The sequence below is a fragment of the Lampetra planeri genome, chromosome 32, assembly GCF_965212315.1.
Source record: "Lampetra planeri chromosome 32, kcLamPlan1.2.h2, whole genome shotgun sequence".
In the NCBI taxonomy this organism is placed as follows: Eukaryota; Metazoa; Chordata; class Hyperoartia; order Petromyzontiformes; family Petromyzontidae; genus Lampetra; species Lampetra planeri.
The window spans coordinates 3,030,897-3,058,574 of NC_136138.1; the positions used below are offsets into that span (position 1 = coordinate 3,030,897).

At 47.9% G+C, this 27,678-nt stretch overlaps 1 long non-coding RNA gene across 1 annotated transcript; it reads right to left on the reverse strand.

Annotated features, from left to right (window-relative positions):
- Positions 1-4,665: 4,665 nt before the first annotated feature.
- Positions 4,666-26,860, reverse strand: LOC144729297 (uncharacterized). Its single transcript, XR_013587685.1, has 4 exons — positions 26,508-26,860; positions 24,575-24,716; positions 19,677-19,834; positions 4,666-6,048 (listed from the first exon to the last, which is right to left on the reverse strand). It is a non-coding gene; the product is annotated as an uncharacterized LOC144729297 (long non-coding RNA).
- Between the last annotated feature and the right edge of the window lie 818 nt (positions 26,861-27,678).

Consider the following 27,678-nt stretch of genomic DNA (forward strand, 5'->3'; position numbering starts at 1 on the left):
ACATTTCCTATTGCCCCGTTGCATCTGGTAGCAATTCCCCTTCCGTTTTAGCTGAATCCTATCTTTTTTTTTGTTTAAAAATGTCTAGGAAATTGCTTTTGAGGTTCTGCTAGAAAGCAAGCTGGTTTTCGTTAATGTGTGCACGTGGCCCACGGTTTGGCCGTTGCAAATGTTGTCGCACAGTGGGTTTGAGAAGCTGATCATACCGAAACTAACTGCATATTAAGTTTCTCATACCACGCCACATGCATGTGCTTGTGAACCAAAGCTCGTACAAACATTCACCTTGTTATGCAGATTCACATTCATGCCGTTACTTGCACACATATCTATTTTTCATGCATTTTGTACAAAACTACACATGTCATATTTTTAAGATGTCATATTTCCGACATGCACTATTTGGCATGCAGGTTTTTGTTTACACGATAGGCCGTAGGCCTCGTTGGATTCTCGGCAATATTTTCGAAGAGTTTGAGATGTAAACGATCCGCAATTATTGAAATTAGTCATTTATTTTTATTCTGTTACGCCGCTTAACGAGGAAAGCCGCACTGAGTCCCGTGACTCTTTGTCAGGAGGGTCCTGCCAGGTTTTGCACAGTCGGGAGGCGACTATTGCCATGTTGATTCCAACTGAGTAATCTGTGTGTAATACTGGACCATGACGCTGGCACACAATGGGCAACTCTTGTGAGTGATGTCGCGGAATCTTTCTCCTCCACTGTGAAACAGACGGTGTGGAGTTATACGGTTAATGCACCCGCAGTATTATTTATATTTAAAACTATTTTTTTTTTAATACCAGGCAAGGCCCACTGGGCTATATAGCTCTGTTTTCAGACGCGACCTGCCCACAAACGATATGTATAGCAGTGAAATACTCGAAAACGCATGTTTCTAAATGTGGAGGGGAAAACCGGAGGACCCAGAGAAAATTCCACGTGAACCACGGGGAGAGACACGCAGACTCCAAATGAATATAGTGGCGGAATTGAAAAAGCCCATTTTTCGCGATAATTATTAATTTTCCCACGATTCGCAACTCCGGTCAGAAAACCTTGTTGGGTGGTTCTCGTGATGTCAAAGCAGTCGCAAGACAAATGTCAGTTCAAATGTAGCTTTTAGAACTGTTTAATGAGGATCAGTGTGTTATGCTGCATTGGTGTACTGCCAATATGTCCACATATACAGGCGTCAGGGTCGGGATCCAACCCACGATCTCCTGCATACCAGACGAGGTAGTTAAAATCTCCTAACCACCGGGGCATTTACCAGGGCGGCCGCTAGTCCCGAACCGCGAACTTCTGCAACGAGTGGTCGAACGCGCTACCGCTGGGCCACGCCACCGCACGAGAGTTGACGATACAAGAAACAAGAGCAGCCGCTTTGGAGCTTGACATACAGCATGAGCAGAAGGGACGTTCAGGGAATTGTGTAGACATATGAAGCGCTGTAACGTTGTCGTAAGTGATATACGTAGAGGGAAAACAAGACTGAAATATGATATTAAATTTCAAACATATTTTAGAATAAAACACTTCTTAGTTTCCTAGACAGATCTTGCAAATTCATTTGACCTATCCTTGCTTGGAGTGATGTCCACTAGCCAAAACCCTTTTAGCCCTTCTGGTGTTTGCATCTCACACAGTTCATGTTATTAGCGTATTTGCGCGAGGTTTGTGTCTCCTGCGAACGCTGCCACGCGTGCTATGAACCACATCACTATCTTCAAGCAATTTGCTGATCTCCAGACACAAAATGGAAATATTTTCTGATTATTTTTCACCGTGACTCCAGAAAGGCGCCTCGTGCCACTTGTTGGAGTAAACTGACGTCAAGGGTGGAACACGGCACGGCCTTTAAATAATTTCTGCCATACAGCAGCAGCAGCACACACTACCTTGCTGCAAACAGGAATCGGGCTTATTAAAAGTGGACATTGCGCAGCGTATTTGAGATAGGCTAAATGGTGATTACTATCAAATTACAAGAATACGATAATAAAGCAAACAACCCATGTCTGACAGATTCATTTTAAAAGAAACATTATTCACCACCTAGGAAAGATCTTATCTTGCGTTAATATACCATTTAGGCTGATCACGGCTTGATGATGATGATGATGATACGAGTAAGCAATAGCAGCCTTCAGACACTTTAGTTTGCTTTAGCCTCACACTGTACGGCAGCCGAATTGCTTCGTTCATTAAAAGATGCCGATCTAATCATCGTTAAGTGTTCAACACGAGGCAGAGCAATTTAGAACGTCATCCTGTCCCCTGCCCTGTGAGAGAAACCACATTCAGAAATGCGGGGTTCTTTGGGATGTTTCTAGTTATTGGTGCAAACATTTCAGTTCTGAACTCTTTGACGTGACTTCATGAGCAAGCACGTGTCACGCGCTCCCGGCCGTCTCCGTGTACGAGCACGGTTGGCTACGTACGGTGCGAAAGAAGTCCAACGTACGTACTCCTATTCACTACAGCTCATCGGGCAAAGTCACTTTTTCCCACTTGATGAAACGCCCAATTGTATACGGCAAGTCAACCTCCTGCCAGAATTGAACTTTTTGAAACCTTCTTCCGACTGTGAGTCAAAGCGCTTCGAACCACACACGGTGTCATTAGGCAGATCCAGCGCCGCGGATCCGATAACTTCCCAGAGTCTAATCGCTTGCAGACCGTTTGCATCGCTCACGTGTGCCGCTGACGATTTGTCACATTCAACCGAGGGGCTTTACGCGGAGCCCTCGCAAATGTGTGCGCGCGTCTCGTTGCCCGGGTGTACACGCAGTCCGAGAACGTCTTGTGGCTATCCTACGAGTTCGATTCCCGTGCCAAGGCTGGCAATTGAACGGTGAATCACATCGGAACTGGTCTTCAGATTCCACCCATTTCACCAACCTGTGCTGACCAGCGTGGCGAATGAAGTCTGGTCAAACAACCCCCCAACATGACTGACGCAACCTGGGGTTGCCTTCATCCCGCAGTCGATTGCATTATCAGTATTGCTGTAAACAAACGCGTATTTATAAGCAGTTCACAATTCTTGCAACAGTGGCCAATGCGTTCTATATCTGCGAGCAGTTTCTGCCACGATTGGGAATCCCACAAATAGATGCTTGTGTACTTAAGTACACTTAAACCAAATGCGGTGATATCATAGGTATGAGGCTGGATGTAGGGGGGTGGGACAAGCGGGCGGGGGAAATTGCTGCCCTTGAGCAAGTATGCGCACATGCTTTCCATACCCCGAGTGGAACATATTGTGCAGCGCGTTTCCAGCTGCGGGATCGTAGAGGATTAAATAAAACAGCAGTGGGCTGCTGTAGTCACCATTGTCACCACCTCAGCATGGTCACGTCGCATCACGCACCCCTTGCAGAATGCCCCCGAAGGTGTTTTATGCGTCCCCCCCCCCCCGCCATTATCGGCGCTGTACGCAGATAAAGCGAGACGTTTCAGTGCAATCTCGTGCTTGGTTATGAGCGCACGGAACGGCGTGGATTGCTCGGTGTGTGGAATGCGTCGTGTTCCGCGCGGAGTTAACGCTCTCCTGCACGCCGCGCATCGCACCGATTCGTACGTAAATCTATTCACGGGTAAGGGTTCTGAAAAACGTAAATGAATGATTTGGCCAAAGAGAAGATATATTTTTTTTATTGTAGATGCCATTGTTGCTGACAAAATGCAGACGTCCTGATATGTGTTGTAGCTGTTTATATCCAAAGTTAACTGTAGATTACTCTTGTTCTCTCTGCAGTGGTTGTCTTTTTGAGACTGACCTCTGCCATATAAATGTGGAATTTACACCACTGACCCGGGGCTGCCAGTGGAGATGAGCAGCACCCAATGCCCATCGCTGTATCGGGGGATTGTTGGATCTTCAGGCTTTCCTTTCAGAATATTGACACGAGATATTTGTATAGTTTTTAGCCAAGATGTGTTTTTAAGAGTTACTTTTCTTTTTCCTCAATTGTGCTTTCAGTGTGATGACTATGAGATGAAGAATCCGTCCAAATATCATGCAGAGCAGTGGCAACCGTTGGTGTTATAAAACAGCCCACGGAAGCAGATGTTACAGAGCTACATCTGAGATCCCTTCAAGTGACCTCGGCTCCACACAGTAGAGGGTAAAACTTCCCTACTCGAGGGTAACGTTCTTCACTTAACAATATATATTTCGATGTAAAGCTTTCGTGACTGCAGGGATTCATATTCTTGGTTCTTTCGGTAAAGTCACGTAGAAGGGAAATAATAAAATAATAATAAAAACAATATATATTCATTTTTAGAGTTGAAATTGATCCAAATAAAGTTTAGGACCAAAGTTAACGTGATTATTTTTTGTGCAATCATTAGTGATTTGGCTCAGACCATTAAACATGCCAATATAGAGAATATTGCTTAATCTAATCATGACTAACAATGTGAACGGAGTGCTTGTGTCTGAGTAAGAAGCCACTATACCACAGACTCTTGGGTTTTATGCCCGGTCTCCTGACGAAGATAACATAACTTTCACAAGTACAGAGAGTTTTGTGATTGTGTCCCAATCACCAGTGTATGCACCAATATAGTAACCACCGTATTTAGATATTGCACTTAATTTATGGTGTTGGCGCATGCCTGTGTAATGACGACTTGACACACTTGTCTTCAGATGGTTTATTTATTGAAGACACGTTCACTTGACATCAGGCAGAGATCCCCACTGCAACAGCCCCGAGTCTCCAGCGCATCTCTCACTTATATAACGGCACGAGGCCACGCCCCCCTGCTCGATCATTCTCGCTGATTCAGGTCGCTCCCTCTACCGGCAGACTCTCCGTCCTCTTCCGTCACCTGGCCAAGCTCCTATTCTCGATCATTCTCGATCACCAGTCCCTTCGTACTGCAAGCTCTACTATCATTACATCTGTAATCTAGCACTGTGGAGGTGAGGGTTGGTGCATCAAACAAATATCGTGAAACTCTCTGCCCTTCTGCGTCGAGGTGCCATACCCTGGCTCGCCAGGAGACGGCGGTACAGCAAGTGGACTAATCACCATCTGTTTCCATCTGTACGTGGATAGAACATTGCACCCTCGCGGGTGTAGGTTTTCTCGGGGTGCTCTGGTTTCCTCCCACTTGTATACATACTCATTAATTATTTGGCTGCAGACATCTTAAAATAGAAATCCAATAAAGGGCCCACCTGAAAAGGAGTTCTGGATAATTCAAGTACATTTCCAAATCACTGGGCTATTTTGTCTGGTAATAATACTTTCATTTTATATTGCACCATTCATGCCAATAGTTTCCTGTGCATGAATTATATATATATAAGGACCAAATCCCATATACACCCACTACCAAGCAAATGACAACCCACACTACCATGGCAAAATCTAAAATGGTTAAACAAATTAAGAAATGGCACAAAAAAGAAAGTCATGAACACAGATTAAGCCGTGCGATCAAAAGTGTGATCCTCCTCATTGGGGCGACGTGTTTTCAGGTCTTCCCGCGTGTTGTTCGGCACGGTGTCCGACGTTTTAGCTCCACGCGCTGGAAGCTTCTTCTAATTACCGATCCCGATGAGGCTCCCTCCCTTTCCGCCCATGGAGCGAAATGGCGGACACCGTGCCGCGCATCACGTGGGTTACGACGCGAATAAGCGATCGCAGAGCCATGCAGCAGCAACAGCACAACCACAACCACCTGCACGGTGGTTGCTCTTGTCGGCAATTCCCATGAATCAAACCGAGCCACTGTGTGCCGAATTACTGATGGCACACTCGTGATATAATTGGTGTGAAATGTAAAAAAAAAAAATTGCCTAAAGTTATCAATTAAAATAAATAAACGTGCGTGACCATCGCCTTTGTGACGTCGTGCCATCCCGTTGGTTGCGCACGGAAACTTCCGCGTGCGCCCGGCCTCCGTGTGAAAGCAGCTCCTCTGGATCGACAGCCAGGGCACGTGCAGAGGAAAAAAACCAAAACGCATCGAAGTGGAAACACGTGGCCAGGAGGCGTGGCCGCGCAGAGGCAACGACACAATGACTGCGGGTGCGGGGGGTGGGTAAATGAGGGGGGGGTAAAAAGGTAAGGGGTAATGGGGGGGGTGTAAAGTAGGTGGGGAGGGTAACAAAGAAGGGTAAAAGAGAGGGGGGATAGAGAGTCAAGCATGCGTACTTAGTCTCTTGGTGGAGCGGTGGTGGAGCGGTTAGCGCTACGCCGCGCTACGAACCCGGTGACCCAAGTTCGATTCCCGCTCACAGCCAACACCGGTGACGATTATCTGAACCGGTCACAGGCCTCCCCTAGGTCGACTCAGCCTCAAATGAGTACCTGGTGCGGTGTGTAAACATCGCCACTGGGGAGATCAAGGCGGCCGGACGTGGTGTTGGTCACCTACCTCCTTTCTTGTGCCGTGCCGGCCTTCATAGGTGCTCGCTAAGAGCACTTGCTCCAACAATCTGTTCAGGCTATACGGGGGATCTTTGTCTTTGCTTCGTCTCTTGCACAGGAAGGATGCATGGCTACCGAGGCAGCTTCCCGTTACCAGCTGTTACCCAGCTATTTCATTTTGCGCCCCCTCGTTAACATTTACTGAGCAGCAATAACAGTGGGATGCCCCCATTATCGCAGCTCTGCACGCTGCTGAACTTTGCTAATGTGTGATAGCAAAGGTGTGAGTGACGCTGCCGCAGGGAAGGGATGCTCCAAAGCCAAGTGCAATGCTGCTCTTCACAGCATCGCGTTTATCCAATAAGAGGCCAAATACCCCGTAAAGGGGCTTTCTAGAGCTCCTCATGGCAGAGGTCGCTTAACCAGCAATAGCGAGGGCAGACAATTGCAGGTATGCACCTTTGTCCGTGTTTAAAGGTATACCCTGCTGGCAAAGGGTTTCCCTCGGTTCAAACGAATTCATATTTGGCAAAACGATGGCCTTGACTATTTGAAAAGTTGTAAATTGCCAAGCGTGTGTCGGGTTTTTTTTTTGTTGAGGAGCAGGGCAGAATTGATGGCGTTCCTGGGTCGTCCATCAGTGCTGAGCTATGTCGAGAAGAGAAAGGTGGTGGGGGGGTGGGGGGGTGGGGGCTTATTTAGCACCACTGCCACAATGCACACGGAACTTCAGGGACAGGCTACAGACATGAGGACCACCATCCTCTAAACCAGTGGTCCTTCTTAACCTGGGGTGTACGCATTCCCCGTGGGGCTGCGAGATGCCCTTTCTGGCAGTGCGAGACGTGGCCAGATTTTTTTTCGAAGGTAAATCATCGAAAGACAAAATAAGTACGGGCACGTAAGTACAACTACTTTGTTTCACTAAACTTATGCATCTATTAACATCGTACTTTTTGGATTTACGATTGAGGACCAAAGGGGTGCAAGGCTGCAGTAAAGGTTAAGAACTACTGCTCTTAACACTGTGGTCATTGAACACCACCACGGGCCAAATATAAACGAACGAAGAGCTCGTGTTCAGAAAACAACAGCCAAGCAATGTTGTTGTGTCGGCGTGTGTTTGTCCAAAGCGACTGAGTTTAACACGGTGTAGTAATAGTAGTTTAACACGTAGTATTTGTAGGCTTTCGCCGACCAATATCCATAAATAAGGGTTTTTTGGGGATTAGATCGCGTAAATATAAATACGTCGTTACACCCGCCGCCACCCGACACAGACACTTTGCGAGGTTTGTCGCGTGAATTAAACATGCCAATTAGTTACGAGTTCAGCACACCAGTGTGTTGGAGAGTAAACCCACAACATCGGCAATTCATTATAAGGAGGCTGGTTGTAATTATCGGCGAAACGTCGTACTCGAATTGCAAATGTTGTGAGGAGTTTACTCTCCAACTAGCACGTTTTCTTTAGGTGACAAACCTTCAAAATTGTCTGTGTCGGGTGGTTCCACAACACATTGATATTTACGCGATCTAACCCACAAAAGCCACCGAGTACCTTTGTTTAAGCCCAATGGGACTATGGCAGACTATATTATTCCACATCAGCAATTACCAAGCCTCACAAAAAATCAATCCTAAGAGGGTCCTCCATTTGAATGTTTGACTATTGTGCATTGCGCGCGCGTTTGGCTTCGTGAGAACCCGGAAAAAATCCACCAGGGGAGGGTGACCCTCAGCGCTGCCATGTCCTGGCGACACCTCACCGCCAAGCCCCGTGTCTACAACGCCTGGGAAACCAATTCAATCACTTACCTGGTTCGGTTCTAACCGAGGCTTCTCCGAGCCATAGGAGGCACAACTGGACGAGTTTGTTTCGAACTGGGCGTCCGCCCAGATTCTAAAACCCCGGGATGTCAAGCAAAAGGGGAGTTGCATCAATCAACACCGTACAAGATCAGACAAATTATCACCTCGGATCGTCTTGGTGGTACCCCCCCCCTCCCTCTCAAGTCAAATCAACGCTGAGCATCTCCGTTGTCTCAAACGAGCATTGGGGTGGCACTCGTGTTTTGCTGGCGGCCGTGAGTCGGCGTGGTCAATTCTTCTTTCCTTCTTTGCGGTGGCCGGTGTATTCGTCGGATCAAAATGGCACGGGCGCAGTGCTGCGATTAAAACGCTCACTGCTGGCAAAGAAGGGGGCCTCCGTTAGAGGGCCTCTGGTGGTGCTTGGTCTATTCATCCACGCTGGCCAGCGTCTTGGAGGAAGTGGAGGGTTCCACACTAAAACCCCCCACCATATGTCACTCGCCACAAAGTGGTGCTCATTTTAAAGATTCCCAGAGGTATTATAAGGCCGAGTTTCCCCTCCGGCCAGGATTTGAACTCGTGACCTTGCACACACAGCATGGCTGAGCCGTGTTATATGACGTGAAATACATCGCAAGGTTGCGAGAAGGCCACCGGTTACTAAACGTAAAGCAAAGTTATGGCCACATAACGTCAAGCACGAAAAAAGTTAATATTTAAGTGGAAAGCCGAGTCATTAGCTGAAGACAATTGTGGATCATTGTTTCCAGGCGCAGTCATGCTGCCTCATCTGCCACCCCTTAGGCCACGCGCTTCAATTAACTTTTTTTCCTTGCTTACTGGGAAAGGCAGTTTCCAGGTTACAGATAGGTCAGCACTCACACAAGCATCAGCAGTCCCATTTTCATGTCAACGACGTTTTTGTTTTTAAACCAGGACGGGTTGTGGGAGCAGATTCTGCTCATCCTGTCCAGATGTTTAAAGAAATATTTTTTTTAATATTTACGATGTAAAGATGAGACATCATCATCAATCAACCACGCTCCGTCTACTGTTGGACGAAGACCTCCCCAAGTCTCTCATGGTCCTAAAATGTAACAATGCCCTCGAGTGTGCGGTCTGAACAAACAATTGAGTGAATAACAACATCTAAAATTACGTCTTGAATCTGCTGCTATTAGTGCGTACGAAAGAAGAAGGATGTAACAATAAAATATCGTTGCAGCCAGCCAGGAACTGAAGCAGGGTCACTTGAATTATAGCTTAATGTGCGAGCCACCACGCCACTGCTCAACACAAAGACAGATAACCCCAGTATAGTCGTAACAGACTGTTGGGGCAAGCGCTGTTAGCGAGCACCTATGAAGGTCGGGACGGCAGACGAGGGGGTGGGTGGCCAGCACCACGCCCGGCCGCCTTTGTCTCCCCAGTGGTGATCTTTACACCACGCCAGGTACTCATTTGAAGCTGAGTCGACCTAGGGGAGGCCCAGGAACGGCTCAGATAATCGCCACCAGGGTTGATCGTGAGGGGGAATCGAACTCGGGTCGCCAGGTTTGTAGCGCAGCGCGCTAACCTCTACGCCACTGCTCCCCGCACACACGCGCGTGTGCGCGTGCACGCTCCCCACAACAGCAGCCACCGTTCGCCGTCAAGCGGCAGCGACGCCACCGTTGAACTCGTGCCAGGCCAGGTGCACTTCGAGGACATGGAGAGAGCCAAAGGCTACCCCCAGGTAGTAGGGTACGGAACACGACCCTCAGGTGTTACGGGGTTAAAGGCCCCGGTGGCCTTACAGATGTCTCCTCTCGCGTGTTCCCCACCACGCCACGTGTAGCCCCACGCGCACAATACACAGACACACACACAGGGCTGTGGTGGTGAAGTGCCGCACGGCTTTTGTGCACAAGGAAGCTCTGTTGTTTTATGGCGTGTGCCGGGACACTGAGATATGATGCCTAACAACAGGTGGCTAATTTGGCCATGAAACCAGCACACAATGGCTCACTCTTGAACAGCCTCGTGGGATGTCTGACATTCACATGCGGATATGACAGCCGGCAAAGCGTTCTCTGGTGGTGGTGGTGGGGCGGGGGACGACACTGAACAGGAGGGTGGACGCCATTCACACTTAGGCTCTCTCTCGACCCAACAAACACGGTCCCCACCAGTGGCGTAGTAGCTACATCATCAGCTCAGGGGGTGCGGCAATCGATTGGGTGGGGCCCCAATATTAGATTTGTCTCTTATGATGGTTATCGGGGGGGGGGAGGCCCAACTCGTAGCTTTGGCCACTAGGGGGGACAAGGCACCCCCTGCCCCCACGCAAGTTACGCGACTGCCCCCCTCCACCTTGCCGAGAACCCAACGTCCGCGAGACGACAACTCCGCAGCCGCAGCGAGAGACGTCAAGTCACGACTGCTCCACGTGGCACCAACATGACGAGGTCGACTCTTTACTCTGTGCCTGTTGGGTCGCAAGACTATCTCTCTCCTCTCTCTCTCGTATTCCGCTCGACGCTCGTAGGCGAGCGAGCGAGTTTGGCGTTGACGAGAACGCGAAACAAATGCGAGACGATCGATCGCAGTGCGGGCCGGTCATCCACACAGCAACGGCGGTGGCTTTTGGCTAACCATGGTCGATCACTGGCTAACCATCGACGGTCATTGGCTAAGCATTGACGATCACTGGTTAACCATCGACGGTCACTGGCGAACGACGGACAGTTGCTGGCTAACCATGGCCAGTCGCTGGCTAACCATCATCGGTCGCTCACCGTGGCTTTAGACTAACATTTGAACAAAGACGGTCACCGCATCGCGCGCTTTCAGATGGGCTTCTACGGCCGCCTGGAACGCTCTTCCTTACGATATTAGGAAGCTACTGGAGCTTTGCACTTGTAAACCTAGATTCAAAACTAATTTCTTTAGAACTTCGTTTTTGTGTTTAGTTTGTTGTCCTTCCTCCCCACAGCTCAGATTAACACAGTTGGTTACGTACGGGGTGAAATAAGTTAAATATATAAACATACCACACGATCAAGGGTCGAATTAAAATTGTGTAGGCCCCTGGGCAACAGGTACTTGTGAGGCCCCCAGTAATATTTTCAAAAGGAAAACAAAGTTAAAGAAAATTTTAATTTATTTTTAGAAGGCTAACAACAAATAAAATTCAGCATTCACAAATGAAATAACTTTTCACTGGCAGAGGCCCCTGGGCTGCACCCCCTAAAGCCCGTGCCTTAATCCGGCCCTGCAACAACTACACACACTACGCTAGACTCTACACACCAAAGTTAAATACACCATATCGTACACAACACTACTATATACTATACTAACGTGAAAACGGATATCTTTAGAACTGCTTTTTTGTGCATTTCTTTGTTGTCCTTCCCCGCGCACCTCCGATTAGCACAGTCGGCTATGCACGGTGCGAAAGAAGTTCAACATACATACACTGTGCGCACGCTCTGTCGCCGCGGCCCTCTGACACAGCGAGAGCGCGTTTACGTGCAGCGGCACGGGAGGGCGAGATTTATCTCGCAAGGTGCCACAGCTAAGAAAATACAAACGTCGCCTCGGTACAGAGATGGGCCTCTGCACCACGTGACTTCCCTTCTTTGTGTGGCTCGCGCCTGCAATCGACGCCGCGAACTGCCATTCTGCCACTGATGGAAGGGTTGGAATACACCAAGCCACGAGCAGCAGAGCCCTTCCTCCATACCGTTCACCCCCCACCCCGAGCCAAGTTCCAGGAAAAAGGAAGGAAGTGGGAGAATATACTCAGAATGGTGGAGAAGGGGGGGGGAGAAGAATGGAGGAAGGGGTGGGAAGAGGGGGGGGGGCTGCGACCCTGGCAGGGTGGTGGGTGTCGGTACGGCGAGGTGCAGCGGCTGTACAATTCCACCGTGTGCCGTCGTACGAGCCTTCATGTTCACTGGGCAACAACAACAACATAAATGTCATTTTAAAAACGGCACCTTCCGCTAAATGTACGGCCACACGTTGGAGGGGGGGGGGGGCTGTGAGGTGACCTGCGTACGGTAGTGCAGCAAGTAGGATGCTGATCTATCTTTCGGTTTTGTTTAGTTTACATTCTCGTGTGCATGAACTTTCTCTGGGTACCCCCCGGTTTCCTCTCTCTCACACACACACAACACCAAAATAATGCTCAATAAGGAATTATACAAACATCCCCAGCAGGAAAGATGTTCCTGAATAAGAATATTGATACTCAGCCGATAACCTTCCTGTGTAAATAAAAGGACCGGTTGCTTTTCCGAATGCACACCAAATCTGCTCTGTAGATGCGTCGATGAATCACAGTGGCTGATGCAGATATTCATTCATACCATGTATTGGGAATTTAGTATCGGTTTTTTTAATGCCTCGATTTTCAGACTCACCCGTAATGGACTTGCACAGCCCGATTTTCACAATCGTTATACGGGTAGGAACCTCCCGGTTACACCAGCCCACAGGGGATTATTGTGTCCGTCCGTTCGTCGTGAAGGGAGGGGCTGGGTGGGGAGGATGGGGAGGGTGGGAAGGGTGGGGCTGGTCACCCCGTGGTGCCCTTATAAAACTCAACGTTTAACCTACTCACGCCGGCTTGTGCCCGCCCTCACAGTCGGCCATATTTGCGAAATACACCACGCCGCCGTTGACCCTGGCAATTGACCGAGCAACCCAACGTTACTACCAGCTCCCTCCGCAGGAATGTGTTTGCGCACAATGCATTAATTAGCTAACCGTCTCTCTGTCACTTTCCCTTTGCACAAAGGGGTACCTGCTCTTCTCCTGCTGCTCGTGAATGCTGGAATGGCTTCGTTTTATTGAGGTTTTAATGGCAGTCACATTTCCAACCATCTGTTAAATGTGGAATTCTGTAGACCGATGTCTCCTTACTCTTTGGTTCTTTCGGTAAAGTCACGTAGGTAGAAAATAAAACAAATCATGACGTTTCGGACGCAACACAAGCTTCTGTCATCAGGTGGGAAAGCATGGTCTGCTGCTGAGGCAGACTGTTTCAAAAGGTTTTAAATGGGTGTAACTCAGGGGTTATAAAGAAGTGGCCGGGGCTGTGATATTAATGTGAGACATTAGCATGTAACTGTAAGATAGGAAAGCGGCCTCCTGGACGAGGGCACGGAAGTGGCTATGTTAATGTGAGGGATTAGCATGATGTTAATGTGAGAAATTAGAGGGCACGGAAGAGGCTATGTAAATGTGAGAGATTAGCATGATGTTAATGTGAGAAATTAGCATGTAACTGTAGAAAAGAACGGGAAGAAGAGCAGCCTCCTCAACGAGGGAGTGCAACCCAACGGGTAGAATCCGAAGGGCTTGTGAGTATGAGAGTGCAATCTAAAAGACATGTGAGTATGAGAGTGCAATCCGAAGGCATGAGAGTGCAATGCAACGGACATGTGAACATGAGAGATCTGAGAGAGAGACACAGAGAGTCGAAATAACGGCTAACATAGGCAGGTAGGATGGAAACATCATAGTCAGTTAAGACTTTACCTGGTTAATAACGTCCTTCCAATGATTGCTCAGTTTGTACCCATCCTCTCGGTTGAAGTTGTGTCTGTGTTTATATATCTGGATGGCTTCATGAATTAATCTCTGAAGGTAGCCGGTAGATTTGCAGAGTACCTCCGTTTTGGAAAAATCAATTTCGTGTGAGCCCACAGCATTAAAACAATGATCGGCAACGGCGTTTCAGATCTGCCTTGTGTTCACGGACGCGGTCTGATACGTCGTTTCGTTTCCCCAATGTAACTGCTGCCAAAACCACAACTCAGTTTGTAGACACAAGGGTATTGCATATCAGGAATCACATCCTTTACATATGGGATTAAATCACGGATTTTGTGTACCATATTGAAACGAACCTGGATCTTGTGTTTGTTTAAGATTTTGGGAATCTTTTTGATAACCCCTGCTATGTATGGTAAAGCGGTGGTTTTGGTTGGATCATCAGAAGGTTGTCTCCGCATGGCTGGGGAGACAGCTTTGCGGATTGTACGGTCCGAGTATCCGTTCATCCTGAGGGCTTGATGTACGTGCTCCAACTCACTGGCTAGGTGGTGCTGGTCGGAGATGCAACGGGCCCTATGGTGTAGTGTTTTGAATATCACAAATCTGTGGAATCTCTCCCAATGCTACCTAAATCATACCCTATACGTGGAGAATACCACACACCCAAGCAAATTCCAACCGGGCTTCCCATCAGAGACACCAAAATATCTCTACTCGGGGGTTGTTTTACGGTAAACAATGACATCGGACCCTAAAGTCGGTCATACGATCACAAAACGTTATATAAGGAGCATTATTGCCATGTTTTGTGCTATTACACTTGGGGGGTTGTATGACGATTATTATAATCGCTTACAATTTAATTAATTGTAACCTCCTATATGTTACAGCAAAGAGAGCGTTGGCAATGTTTACCTCAGGATGTGTTGGGGGGGAAATACTCTGCTTCTGTGGAATTTTCGAAGGGTAACGGCTGATTTTTTTAAATTGTAAAATAGAATGTATATGTTTTGATAAACAATGAAATAAAACTGCTGTGAAATGTGTGCTACTTTGCAAAGGGCTTCTCATCACTGAATGTGCGCATCGTCACCCCTCCTGCACGCGTGTGATAATGTCAGCACGACAAAATATTCCTTATTTAATCAAACTAAACACAAGGACTGCACAATTATCGTACCGTGCGTGACCTTAGCTGCTTGGGTTTATTGCTAAAGTTACAATGCGAGAATAGGCCAGGTGCTTTGGGGATGTTCATGCTACGCTGCAATTAAAAGCACGGAGCCAAGCAATGTTCTAGATTCTGCGTTCAAATCTCAGGTTTGCAGCGGAGATTAAATGAGCTCTGAAAGAGTTGTGCGTTGTATGGTCTTAGCCTGATTACCAATGACCTTCCATTGAGTAAAGATTTATAGAATTTAGATGTTGGTCTTAATACCTACTTAACTAGAAGGGTGTTTATTATTGTCATTATGTTTGTACCTCGAAACAAAAACAAACAATCAACAATTCCCTGCTCTTCTAATTTGCACTTGTGCAAGGTCACGATCATCTTTAATCAGATGTCTGACCAGCGTGGAAGACAGGGTCTAATACAAAACTAAACTATTTTTAAATCCTTTATATTAAGTTCACTTGCTTGCTTGCTTGCGCGCTTACGACCGTGCAAATATTTCGGTCGTTTTTGAACCCACTTCCCGTGATCCAATCGAGCTGACATTTTGCACACAGACTCGTTGTGCGTGACAATTTATTTTCGTGAAAAAAATTCCAAAATTTTACACTTTTTAGGAAAAAAAAAATTATATTTAATTACCAATTGCTTAATGGTGGCAGGCAATCAGCTGACCCATAGGTGGCAGCCATCTCAAGCCAGAGGACGAGAGGACTCTAGCCGCCACGCATATAAAGGATTTATAGTGAAAAACTTAGTTTTTACGGGTTAATTTTTATTTTACCAAGTCAATGCCCACTGAGCTATATCGCTCTTTTTAAGAAGCGACTTGGCCACAGATGATAGCTCAACGAAGTGGCTTATCATCATGTGTACATCTATAGCAACCAAATCTTCTTCTTACCTATAAAAGGCATTTTTTTTGTCTGTATGTCCGTTTATCTGTCTGTGTGTCTCTCTGTCTGTGTGTGGACGAAACTTGCGAAGGATTTGGCTCGCAAACCGTGGGGTTTATGTTTAAAAAAAAGTAATCAGGTACCACGCCATAAGCCACGTGGTGAGCCAGCGCTATTCCATTTTCCCATCTGACAAATTTAAAGTAGTTAAATTAACTATTTAGTGCTATTTCTTATTATTTATGTATTTCCTTACGCCGCGGCTCACATGCGTCAAGCTGACCGGGGGTTGCCCCTAGCAACGCACAGGCCTTCGTTGGGGAGGGGGGGAATTTCTCTTTCGCGTTAAAAATGCACACAAAAAACACACAACCCTGAGGTAAATTCTTCAAAGTGTCATGTCCTCTTGTCCTCCACCCCCATCCCAATGTGTGCACTTGCTCCGATATGGTCGGTAGATACTAATATTATAGCGCTTAGATACTATTTTTGTAGAGTGGCCGGGGGGATGGTGGGGGGGAGGGTGAGGGTAGCAGCTCAGCCCCAGCCTGCCAAGGTGCCACCTCGGCCGGCTGGGCAATCTAGGCGAGGCTGGGGGCTCTGCATGGGACTAGGCCTCACCATGGCAATGTTAAATAAGTACTATTTTCTTGCTTCTTTCGCTAAACTCACATAGATAGAAAACGAATATTTAAAAAATCTATTTGTAAATACTAAAATAATAATGTGTGTGTCTAAGTCCATGTGTGCGTGTGAGTCAATGTGCGTGTATGTGTCGATGTGTGTGTATATGCAATTCGATGTGTGTGAATGAGTCGATGTGTGTGTGTGCGTCGATGTGTGTGTGTGTCGATGTGTGTATGTCCGTGTGTGTATAAGTCAATGTGTGTGTGGGTGAGTCGATATGTATGTGTGTCAGTCGATGTTAGTCTGTTAGTCAATGTGTGTGTGTGGTGTGTGTAGACAACTAATATTAAAACATTTCGTTTGTACATTTTAAAATAATAATTTGTGTGTCTAAGTCCATGTGTGCGTGTCAGTCGATATGCGTGTCTGCGTCGATGTGTGTGTGCAAGTCGATGTGTCAGTGTGTGTGAGTCGATGTGTGTGTGTGAGTCGATGTGTGTGTAAGTCCATGTGTTTGTGTGTAAGTCCAAGTGTGTGTGCATTTAAATGTGTGTGTAAGTCCTTGTGTGTGTAAGTCAATGTGTGTGTGTAAGTCGATGTGCGTGTGTATTGACCTGGTCAAGGCCTATGATACCATCAGTAGGCCTGGGCTCTGGATTGTTCTTCGTGCTTTCGGAGTCCCTGACCCTCTGCTCATGATCATTAGGGACCTTCATGATGGTGAGCGGGCCCGGGTAAAACTATGTTGCTGGGAGTCAGAGCCATTCCCTGTACACCTTGAGGTGAGACAGGGATGTCCTCTGGCTCCCACATTATTTAACATCTATTTTGACCACGTAGTTCATGAAGCCTTCAATAGCTGTACCGGGAGAATTTCCATTTGATACAGATATAATGGCAGGCTGATCGATGACTGGGTGCGGTCAAGGGATGGCTCCCTATTGGTCAACCACGTTATTTATGATTTGGTAATTGCTGCTCATTCAGAGGAGGAGTTAGAGACACTCCTGCTGAAACTGGAGTGTGCCACTAAGAGGTGGGGCCTTACCATCAGCCCCACCAAAACTAACCACCTGCCTGGGTATTTTGTGCCACAGGACGCTCCACCCCCACAGCTTTCAGTCAGTGATGGGGCAGTTGTGGAGAGAGTGGAGAATTTCCCATACCTGGGCAGTGTGCTCATGAGCAGCTCCGGTTTGGCAGCGGAGGTCTCACCCTGAATCAGTCGAGCAGCATTGTCTTTTGTAATGCTATGTGGAAGCTACCTGGTCTGTCACTCAGCACGAAGCTTCGAGTTTTCTCGGCCACGGTTATAACCTCCCTTCTCTATGCTTGCGAAACGTGGACCCCCCTGGTGGAGCATCTTCACTGGTTAGAAACATTTAGGCTGGCCTGCCTACGAATCATCCTGGGTTTAACCAGGCTGGATTGTGTGAGGAGCTCACAAATCCTTGAAAGATCTGGGCAAAGTCCCATCGGTGAGCTCCTCCGGCAGGCAAGGCTGCGTTGACTGGGTCATGTAGCCCGCATGCCCAGCCACCACATGCCTAAACAGCTTTTGTTCGGCCGGATTGATGGGGCTAAACGGGCGCAGCACGGGCTAGAGAAGAGATGGAGTGATGTGGTACAGGAGGACGTGGAGCTGAGTGGACTTGCCAATGACTGGTACCAGCGGTGTCAAGATCGGCCTCAGTGCAGGAGGCTCGTGAAGGACGCTACTGGGCAGTTGGAGGCAATTGCCCTCCAACAACAACGGAGGGCGGAGGAGCGACGCTCACAACAACGAGCAGAGCGCCGGGTGGCTAAAGCACAGCAAGTTGGCACAGTAGGGGGCACATGTGGTGCATCAGACATTCATCTCAGTCATCTCAGTCAGTCAACCCGTGGCACCTGGGTCTGCCCCGTGACCTCCTACCAGCGGGCGTTCGACACTTCACGTGGCCTCAAGGTGCACATGGCCTGGCACAAGCGTCGTGGTGACGTCACCGCCACTTAGTGGCGAATGGCGGTTGTTGTTGTTGTTGTGAGTCGATGTGCGTGTGTAAGTCCATATGTGTGTGTGTAGGTCGATGTATGTGTGAGTGGATGTATGTGTGTGTGTGTGTCTGAGTTGTTCTGTGTGTGTGTAAGTCCATATGTGTGTGAGTCGATGTGTGTGGGTAAGTCCATGTATGTGTGTGTTAGTCGATGTGTGTGAGTCACTGTGTGTGTGTGCAAATCGATGTGTGCGTGGGTCGATGTATGTGTGTGTGCAAGTCGATGTTTGTGTGTGTGGGTCGATGTGTGTGTATGTCGATGTGTGCGTGTCAGTCCATGTGCGTGTGTGAGTCGATGTGTGTGTGTGTGTGAGTCTGTGTGTCAGTCGCTGTGTGTGTGTACGTCGATGTGTGTGCGAGTCCATATGTGTGTGTTTGTCGATGTGTGTGTGTGTTAGTCAATGTGTTTGTGTGTGCGTCGATGTGTATGTCGATGTGTGTGTGTGTGCAAGTCGATGTGTGTGTGCGTGAGTCGATATGTTTGTGTGAGTCGATGTGTGTGTTAGTCAGTGTGTGCGTGGTGTGTGTGGACAACGAATATTTAAAAATGAAGTTTGTACATTTTAAAATAAGTGTGCGTGTCTGCGTTGATGTGTGTAAGTCGATGTGTCTGTGTGTACGAGTCAATTTGTGTGTGTGTGAGTCGATGTGTGCGAGTCGACATGTGTGTGTAAGTCGATGTGTATGTGTGTGGGTCTATGTGCGTGTTTGTAAGTCTATGCGTGTGTGTATGTCGATGTGTCCATGTGTGTGTGTCAGTCCATGTGTGTATGTGTGTGGCCTCAAGGTGCACATGGCCTGGCACAAGCGTCGTGGTGACGTCACCGCCACTTAGTGGCGAATGGCAGTTGTCTGTTGTTGTGTGTGTAAAGTCGATGTCTGTGTGTGTGTAAGTCGATGTGTGTGTGTAAGTCGATGTGTGTGTGTATATTTTTCGCCGGGGCAACGCCAGGTACTTCCCGCTAGTACTCGCAATGCATGTTTCTAAATGTGGAGGGAAAACCCTGGAGGTCCCGTAGAAAAATCCCCTCGACCATGGGGAGAATATGGAAACTCCAAATATACAGGCGTCAAGGTCGTGATCGAACCTCACGACCATTCTGTACACCAGGCGAGGTAGTTAACATCTCGCCTCCACAGCGTAAACACACCCTCGAGAGAGAGCTCCAAGATAAGTCGCTTTCTTACCTTCCAGCAGCAGTGGCGTGAGCGGACAATTTCAGGGCTGCTCCTTGAGCGTCCCTCGTGCATTTCATTGACCCTGGAAGGGATGCTGGCAGCTTGGAGTCGACCCCCGGCTGCGATTCAATCTCGCAGCCTCGTGCCCTGGCCAGCGGAGCACGCCGCTGTCACGTCGCAGGCCGGGCCGGAAAGCACACAAGCAAACAATAATGAAATTAAAAGAAAAAAAAAAAATTGTTTAAGCTATATTTACATCTTTCATTATTTACATTTTAGCCGGGGGGTGGGGCTAGTCTCGATTACATAATTTCACATCCTCAATTACAAAAATCTTAGTGTGACGGCGGATTGCGCGGCGCGCGCTGAGCTCACTCAGGGCAGCCGGTCCACTCGGAACGCATGGCGATCGTCAGAGGGAATATAAATCACCGGGGTGAAGCTGCAGTCGGTCTAATTGCGAAGGGAAATCCTGCGTTCATTCACAAAAGTGGACTGTTCATTGAACAGATTTTAAAGGTGCGCTGGGAGCCTGTGCGTGTGCCTGCTGGGGATTGGTACACTGCTGTGACGAACCCGACGACCCGAGTTCGATTCTCGCTCACGGCCAACAGCAGTGACGTTTACTTGAACCAGACCTGGGCCCAACCCCCCTAGGTCGACTCAGCATAAAATGAGAACCCGGTGCGGTGGTGTGTAGTAAACATCGCTAGCACTGGGGAGACAAAGGTGGTCGAGCGTCGTGCTGGCCACCCACCCCCTCGTTTACCGTTCCGTCCTTCATAGGTGCTCGCTCACAGTACTTGCCCCAATAGTCTGTTAAAGGCTATACGGGGGACCTTTTGGGCGATGCCACGTAATGACCTGGCCAATATTTTGTTGTGAAACCCTTTACCATGCGACGTAGCCAAACAAATTAAATTTTGACAAAGTCGAAGTGTCTAACAACGCCATTTATTGTTCCGTCTCAACGGTAAGTTGAAGAACAATTCTCACGAATGAATCTAAAAAAATTGCATGTGACACTTCGCTTGACACCGCGTCAATAATTTTGTATGTAGGTTAAACCTCTTTTGCACCGTACGTAGTCAACCGTGCTAATCTTGCCGTGAAGAGCCATTAGCCCGCAACGTGGCATAATATATTCCGTGGATGCGACTGCGCTCTGGAGTTCAAGAGAGGGGGATTCGAAGCGGCCAAGGCCCTGTAAATGCATGGCTAGGGACATGGATGGCTCGCAATGTTAGGTTCAGAATTACTGAAATGCTTTGATAGCCTCGAGAGAACGGACTCTCAACCATGGGCCCCATATACACAGTCACTGGCAAAACAAATAGAACAGAAAAAAAACGTAAAGCCACGCAGTGGAAGCAAGGAAATATGCACGCTCGACATGACCCAAAGAGAATAGAGAAACATATGCAGTGGGGGGGTGGGAGGGGGGACAAAGACAAAGATTCCCCCGGATAGCCTTAACGGACATTTTGGGGGCAAGTGCTGTGAGCGATCACCTATGCAGAGGGGAATGCACGGATCTGATCCGTTGAAGCGTCACGGGCTGCTTTAAAGCACGGCAACTCGTGTGCTGTTCGGGGTAGGTGTCCGTAATTTATCATGAGCAGTACCCACAATGCTACGCAAGCCTTGGTGGAGTTCAATGACAACAGTTAAAGCGTCTCCCGGATCAAAAACACAAAGGCAATGGGCATCACCGCATTTATTGTTGATTGTTTCTGCATGGAGATGCCACTTGACTTCGAGAGTCATATTAACACGAACATTCTGAAATGTTTGTACGCCCCGTGTATTGATGTAACACGTCTCTGTTCCAACTAAAAATGAATTTTTATAGCGAAGATGCAAATAATATATATATACATTTTGGCTGGAAATTTTTCATTCTCAACGAAAATACTGTACATGTTTTTTCCAATAATCCTGTTTAAACGGTATGATTTCTGAAGTCGTGTTGATATACGGTATCTTGCAATATTACACATCTTACAAAACACAATTACAAAGGTCTCCTGTATAGCCTTAACAGACTGTTGAGGCAAGTGCTGTTAGCGAGCACTTACGAAGGCCGGCACGGTACATGAGGCGGTGGGTGGCCAGTACCACGCCTGACCGCCTTAGTCTCCCCAGTGGCGATGCTTTTTTACACACCGCACCAAGTACCCATTTGAGGCCGAGTCGACCTAGGGGAGGCCCAGGACTGGGACCGGTTCAGATAATCGTCACTGGTGTTATCTGTGAGCAGGAATCGAACTTGTGTCGCCGGGTTCGTAGCGCAGCGTGCTAACCGCTACTCCACCGATCCCCACTTCTTGCACATGTAGTGAGTCATTCAGAGACACTATTTAGGAGGCAACAACATTTAGTCTACATTTAAGTAACACCGTTACTCACGGGACTAAATACACCTATCTCTCACACTTGTTACACACGGGACCGTAATACACATATTCCTCTCGCATACGGGATAGCTATAACTGGGTCAGAGCAGCCAACGTGCTGTCTGACCCACGTAGCACTTGAGTTCCTCTTCACCTGCAGACAGCCCTGATGCGTGATCGGAGCTCCCCTTTTATCCTTCTCGGCGCGTCCTGGCTCCACCCTCGGCCGCGCCTACCTCTGAAATATTCCCGACGGTTCCAGGCTACACGACACCTGTTCCCTCTCTGGCTCCGCCCTTAACCACGCCCCCTTCGAGAACTCTCCAGACGTTTCTCAGCTACTCTTCCCGTGTCCCCTCGTTCACCCTTGGCCCACATTACTCACCCCTGCCCATCACGTGCTTAACCCGGTGCCGGGGTGACTCATCCCCACATGCCTCCCTACCGCCAGCCACCCCCACCACACTCCCCCAGTGACCGACTCTGTGGTGATTCCCTGCGGCGGTGGTGGTGGCTGCAATCCCCTACTCTGTCGGTAGGACTCATCTGGCTTCCTCCTGCTCGCACCCACTGAGTGGTACTGCATGGTGTGTGAGCCTCTGCGCCCGTTTCTACAGCACTTGGCGCTACGCGCCGTAGTGATCCATTTAACGTCACTACACACACGGCACGTAACATAAAGAAACAGGTGATGGGGGGTTGTTCAGCCACTAACATGAAATACGATTTAATCCATGACATTGGAGGGCCCATTCAGTTATGGATTCAATGTTACTTCCTTTCACTGAACAAACCCCCGCACACCGATGTACTCCAACCGTCTTTGTTTTATGGGTGTAGCGGTTTACACACTCGACTTGCAATCCAGAGGTCGCCGATTCCATCTCCCAGTGTAGCGGTAGCTACCATAGGGCCCCCATTTATTAACCCCCCCCCCGCCCAGCGGTACAGACGGGTTCACCACAGTAAATCGCTCGGCAAGTCGCGTATGTATGTGTGTATGTTGGACTTCTTTCGCACCGTACGTAGCCAACCGCGCAAATCGGAGGTGCAGGGGATGGACAACAAACTAAACACATAGAAAGCAGTTCTAAAGAAATTAGTTTTCAATGGAGACGTGTGGTGGGGTAAAGTTTGGGTACTCCCACTTCTTCCATAAACCTATTGGACATCTGTGAAAAAGAGCTTCATAGCTCATCGGATTCTTCCAGTCTACATAAATATTCAGATTTCTGACCAAGACGTCTGGCCAACGTGGAAGAGTAGACCAATGTACCATCTAGATGGGGCCTCTCCAGAGCTCTGTCGAGTGAAGGCCCTTCCGCCAGCAGTGGTGTGAGCGAGCAATCACAGGGCTGAGCCTTTAACCTTTTTTTCCCCCCACTACATTTGCTCAAGCGGCACACATTCCAGGATACGCGCACGCTGCGATGAAAGTCGGTACTGTGCAGTGTGCATGGCCCCGGATGAAATGTACATATGAAAACAATATGGAGGGAGGGGGGAAAGCACGGCAAATTCTCATTATCAATCAAACGGTCAGGTCCACGCACACCAGAGACGATAACAACACTGATGTCACTGCCGTTGGCCCAGCACTTGCAGTCTCTTGCCCTTTAGACGCGCGCATCAGTCACATTTCCATTCCAATAAAAGGGTTGAATCAGACTGACGGTTAAAGCGCATCGGAGACCGCCGCTGCCTGAAGTGATTCGCGATGGGAATTGTTGCACGAAGCCTCGCCCCCAACAAAGGGATTTCGGTGGCGCGTAGATGCAACAGGAGGAGAGGACTCTATAAGCCCAAATTAAGTCTCACTTCATCACGCACAAAGTGATTTCCACAAACGAATCACACGATACCTTGCTGATGATCTCGTCCAGGAGCATGAATGGTCATCACGCTAACTCCGGTTATCCTAGCAGCAGCCGGCTTTTGGCTGGCCATCGAACAAACGCGGTCACCGCATCGCGCGCTTTCAGATGCGCTTCTGCGCCCGTCTGGAGCGCTCTTCCTTCCGGCATTATAAAGCCCTTTTAAATCTCGATTGAAAACTAATTTCTTTGGAACTGCATTTTGTGTTTACTTTGATGTTCTTCCGACGCACCTCCGTTTAGCGCGGTTTGCCTACGTACGGTGCGAAAGAGGTTCACCATACATACACATACGAATGAAGTGCGTTGCGAACACGTTCATCATCCAGCCACGTGGTCCAAGTGTCCCTGTACTCGAATGGGCATGGGGCGGTGCTCGTCTCAAAATGCTACGATTTCTACATTCCTATGACAGGTTCCCATCTCTCTCCGCAGCGCAATCACTATCAACTTCTGCACATCATTGTTATTTTTACCACAAATATGACCGTGAAATATAGGCTTGCTACCTGTCCTGATTTTCCCAGGCAATGTTTTTTTATGAGAGGAACACTGTAAGTCTTCCCAGCACGTAAAACAAATCCTGACTTGTGTCCATTGTGTAAAAGACCGCGGAACTCAAGACTGAGATATTCACCTTCCTGTAATATGACCCGGTGAGTTTTGTTAACTGAAAGGTGGAAACCCTGTCACGCAAGGGTGCTGGAGCAAGTAGACCCTTGGCTGGGACGCGATCTTGCAACCCTGCGAGTGTCTGCTGATCACCGTAGTAAAAGTTCCTGGAGGAGCAGACGTATTCGGGAGAAGGTTATACATTCCCCAAATCATCGGCGCACGGCAAACATCACATTGGTTGTGCAAGCGTAGCACGTGTGAAGGATGACCGTTAGCATAATCGACGCCTCATGACGGAGCCAAATGTAGGCGTCAGGAGCAGTGTTGATATTACAGCGATACAGTGTAGACATGACAGAGATACACTCCGCTGCTTGTGACGCAGTCATCTGGCGTCACCACCTGAATGTGAAATTGTAGTTTGCTGCTCTGCATCGACATGAGCCGCACGAAAGACGAAGAAGATGGAGCCAAAGATCTAAATGTTTCCCATCTCAATAGAGCGTTCCAGCAACGTGCTCAACTCCACACTTTGGATGTTTGATTACTGTTGACTTGGTTATACTTGTTTAATAAATTATTCGTATAAAATCGCATTCTGAAATTTGTTCAAGGGGGGAATGAGCAATAAAATGCAGTTTGCAATGCGTAGCCACCCGTTGTTTCCATTCACTTTTTTTGTATTCGCTAATTTACGACTTACAAAAATCCCTATAAATCTCACATCGTTTCTTCGCCTTTCTTTTTTGTTGTTGATGCAAACCTTCACCAACTTTCACGAAGGCCATCAACTTCACTTGCCAGCGCCGATCACGGAGGATTTAATGCATTCCCAGAAAGAGTTCAAGTTTGAGGGCAGCACCAAAACGCCTCACAGGATCTCTTCAGATAAACTAAGCTATTTTTTATTTTGCCAGGCAAGGCCCACTTGAGCAATATAGCTCTTTTTCAGAAGCGACCTGGCCACAAATGATAGCTCAACGAAGTGGCTTATCATGTGGAAATTTATTGCAGCCAAATACTCTAAAATGCGTGATGTTGATTCTAAATGTGGAGGGGAAAATCGAAGGACCCGGAGAAAAATCCACGCGACCCTGGGGAGAACACACAAACTCCAAACATACAGCAGGCGTCAGGGTCGGGATCGAATCCACGCCCTCCTTCATACCAGGCGAGGTAGTTAACATCTCACCACCGCAGCTCCCCCGATAATAATAATGTCAACCGTCAATGATTCCGCATCAAACTTTGGATTTTATCATAATATATCATCGCCACAATACCCAATTCTCTTCTTCTTAAAGGCAACCCTAATACTCGTCCTAGAATGGAGTGATACGAGACCTGCAATGATGTTTGTGTAGAATGGATCGATTATCATTGTAAATTAATGTATTTGTGCTGTACGCCTTTTGGCGTCCTCTGGTCTAACACCTTTTGAGACTAGGCTTCAAAGAAAGCTGTCTCTGGTGTGGACCAATCAGTTTCAAAGACAATGCATTGATTATAAGAGTATGTTTTTTGTTTGCATTCTGACCACACGTATTGTGGTTAATGCAGACATGATTCCTTGTACAAGGTTTCAGTTTGGTGTCTTAACATCTTAACACCTGTTTTGTTGCAGGAAAAATGGTGAAAACCTATTCTCATTGTAAATTAACTTGACATTGGGGCTGCTGGAGGATTGTCACATTCCGAGGTACAAAAAAACACCGGACGCGTCACGAGAACAAACCTGTCTCAAGACTGACAGAGGCAATGAGCTCAGGTAAATGTATCGTCTTGGGTGGTGTGTGTCATGACACAACTGACAAAAGTGGACGTTCATTGTCTCGATTTCCCATGATATTAGCGACCTCCAAAAACGGTACAATCGTGGGAATACCAGAACAAGTGGCAACTTGACGCTGCCTGGGCCCTGTGCAGTCACGATTCTCTCCTTCCGCGCCACTTACCTTGTACTTGAGATCATTTAGCAGTGGATAGAGAACGACCGCTATCGATGGAGTCCACTTGATTGTGTTGCACGTTTTGTTACAGAGAGACAGATGACTTCTACTCGAAGGCTCTGCCACTTCTCCCGGGGTACTGGAGTTGGGGCAGTGATTAATCAAACAACCACGACTCAATGCAATCGTCGATAGAGATCAAACTCGTTCCGCGGGTCCGATTAGCCATTCATTCTGTACGCAATTTGAGCAGTAGCTGCACGTGACTGGGTGGTTGTTATTTTTCTGCAATCAGAATTCGGGGATTCGACTTGAGACGAGGCTATCTGCACTGAAGCGCAGCTGTGCGGCAAACAATGGAGTGAGACTGTACGTCATTGGCAAACGTGTCTTTATCATGCATCGATACAAAAAAAATAAACCTGTTGTGCAGGAGTTTTTTTTTACACAGTGTAATTTTTAATCATCGGTGCTGTTAATCGCATTCATTTTATTTCAATTGCTTTGCGGCAGAGGATTGCCCTCATGAAGTGCCAGTCGCTTTGCTTTGATCATGTTGCGCTAGATATTTAACCACACTTCCAGTGGGCCCCCTCGGCGCTGCGGTCAGAGCACTGAAGCTCATCATATCGTGGTCAATAAAATAACGACTAGTTTGTGGAGGGTTAACAGTGGTCACTGGTGGCGAGATGTTAACTACCTCGCCTGGCGTGCAGCAGATCGTGGGTTCGATCCCGACCCGGACGACCGTGTATTTGGAGTTTGCGTGTCTCTCTCTCCGTGGTCGCGTGGATTTTTCTCCGGGTTTTCCGGTTCTTCACTCCACATTTAGAATCAACATGACGCGTTTTGAGTATTTGGCTGCTGTACATTTCCACACGATACGCCGCTTCGTTGAGCTATCATTTGTGGCCAGGTCGCTTCTGAAAAAATAACTATATAGCTCAGTGGGCCTAACCTGGTAATCATTTTTAAAAAATATGGTAAGGTCCTCACCATGCGAAAGTGAAATTGACACCGCTGGCTAAAGAATAAAAGCGGAAAAGCACCGCTGCACCATTTCGCATTTGAGCACGGATACACTTTTGACTGGGTTGACTTAATACACTGAGGCTTTCTACATTGACGCTTTCAGTCCTTTGTTCAACATTTTTAAGCACTAATGAGACAGTGGACG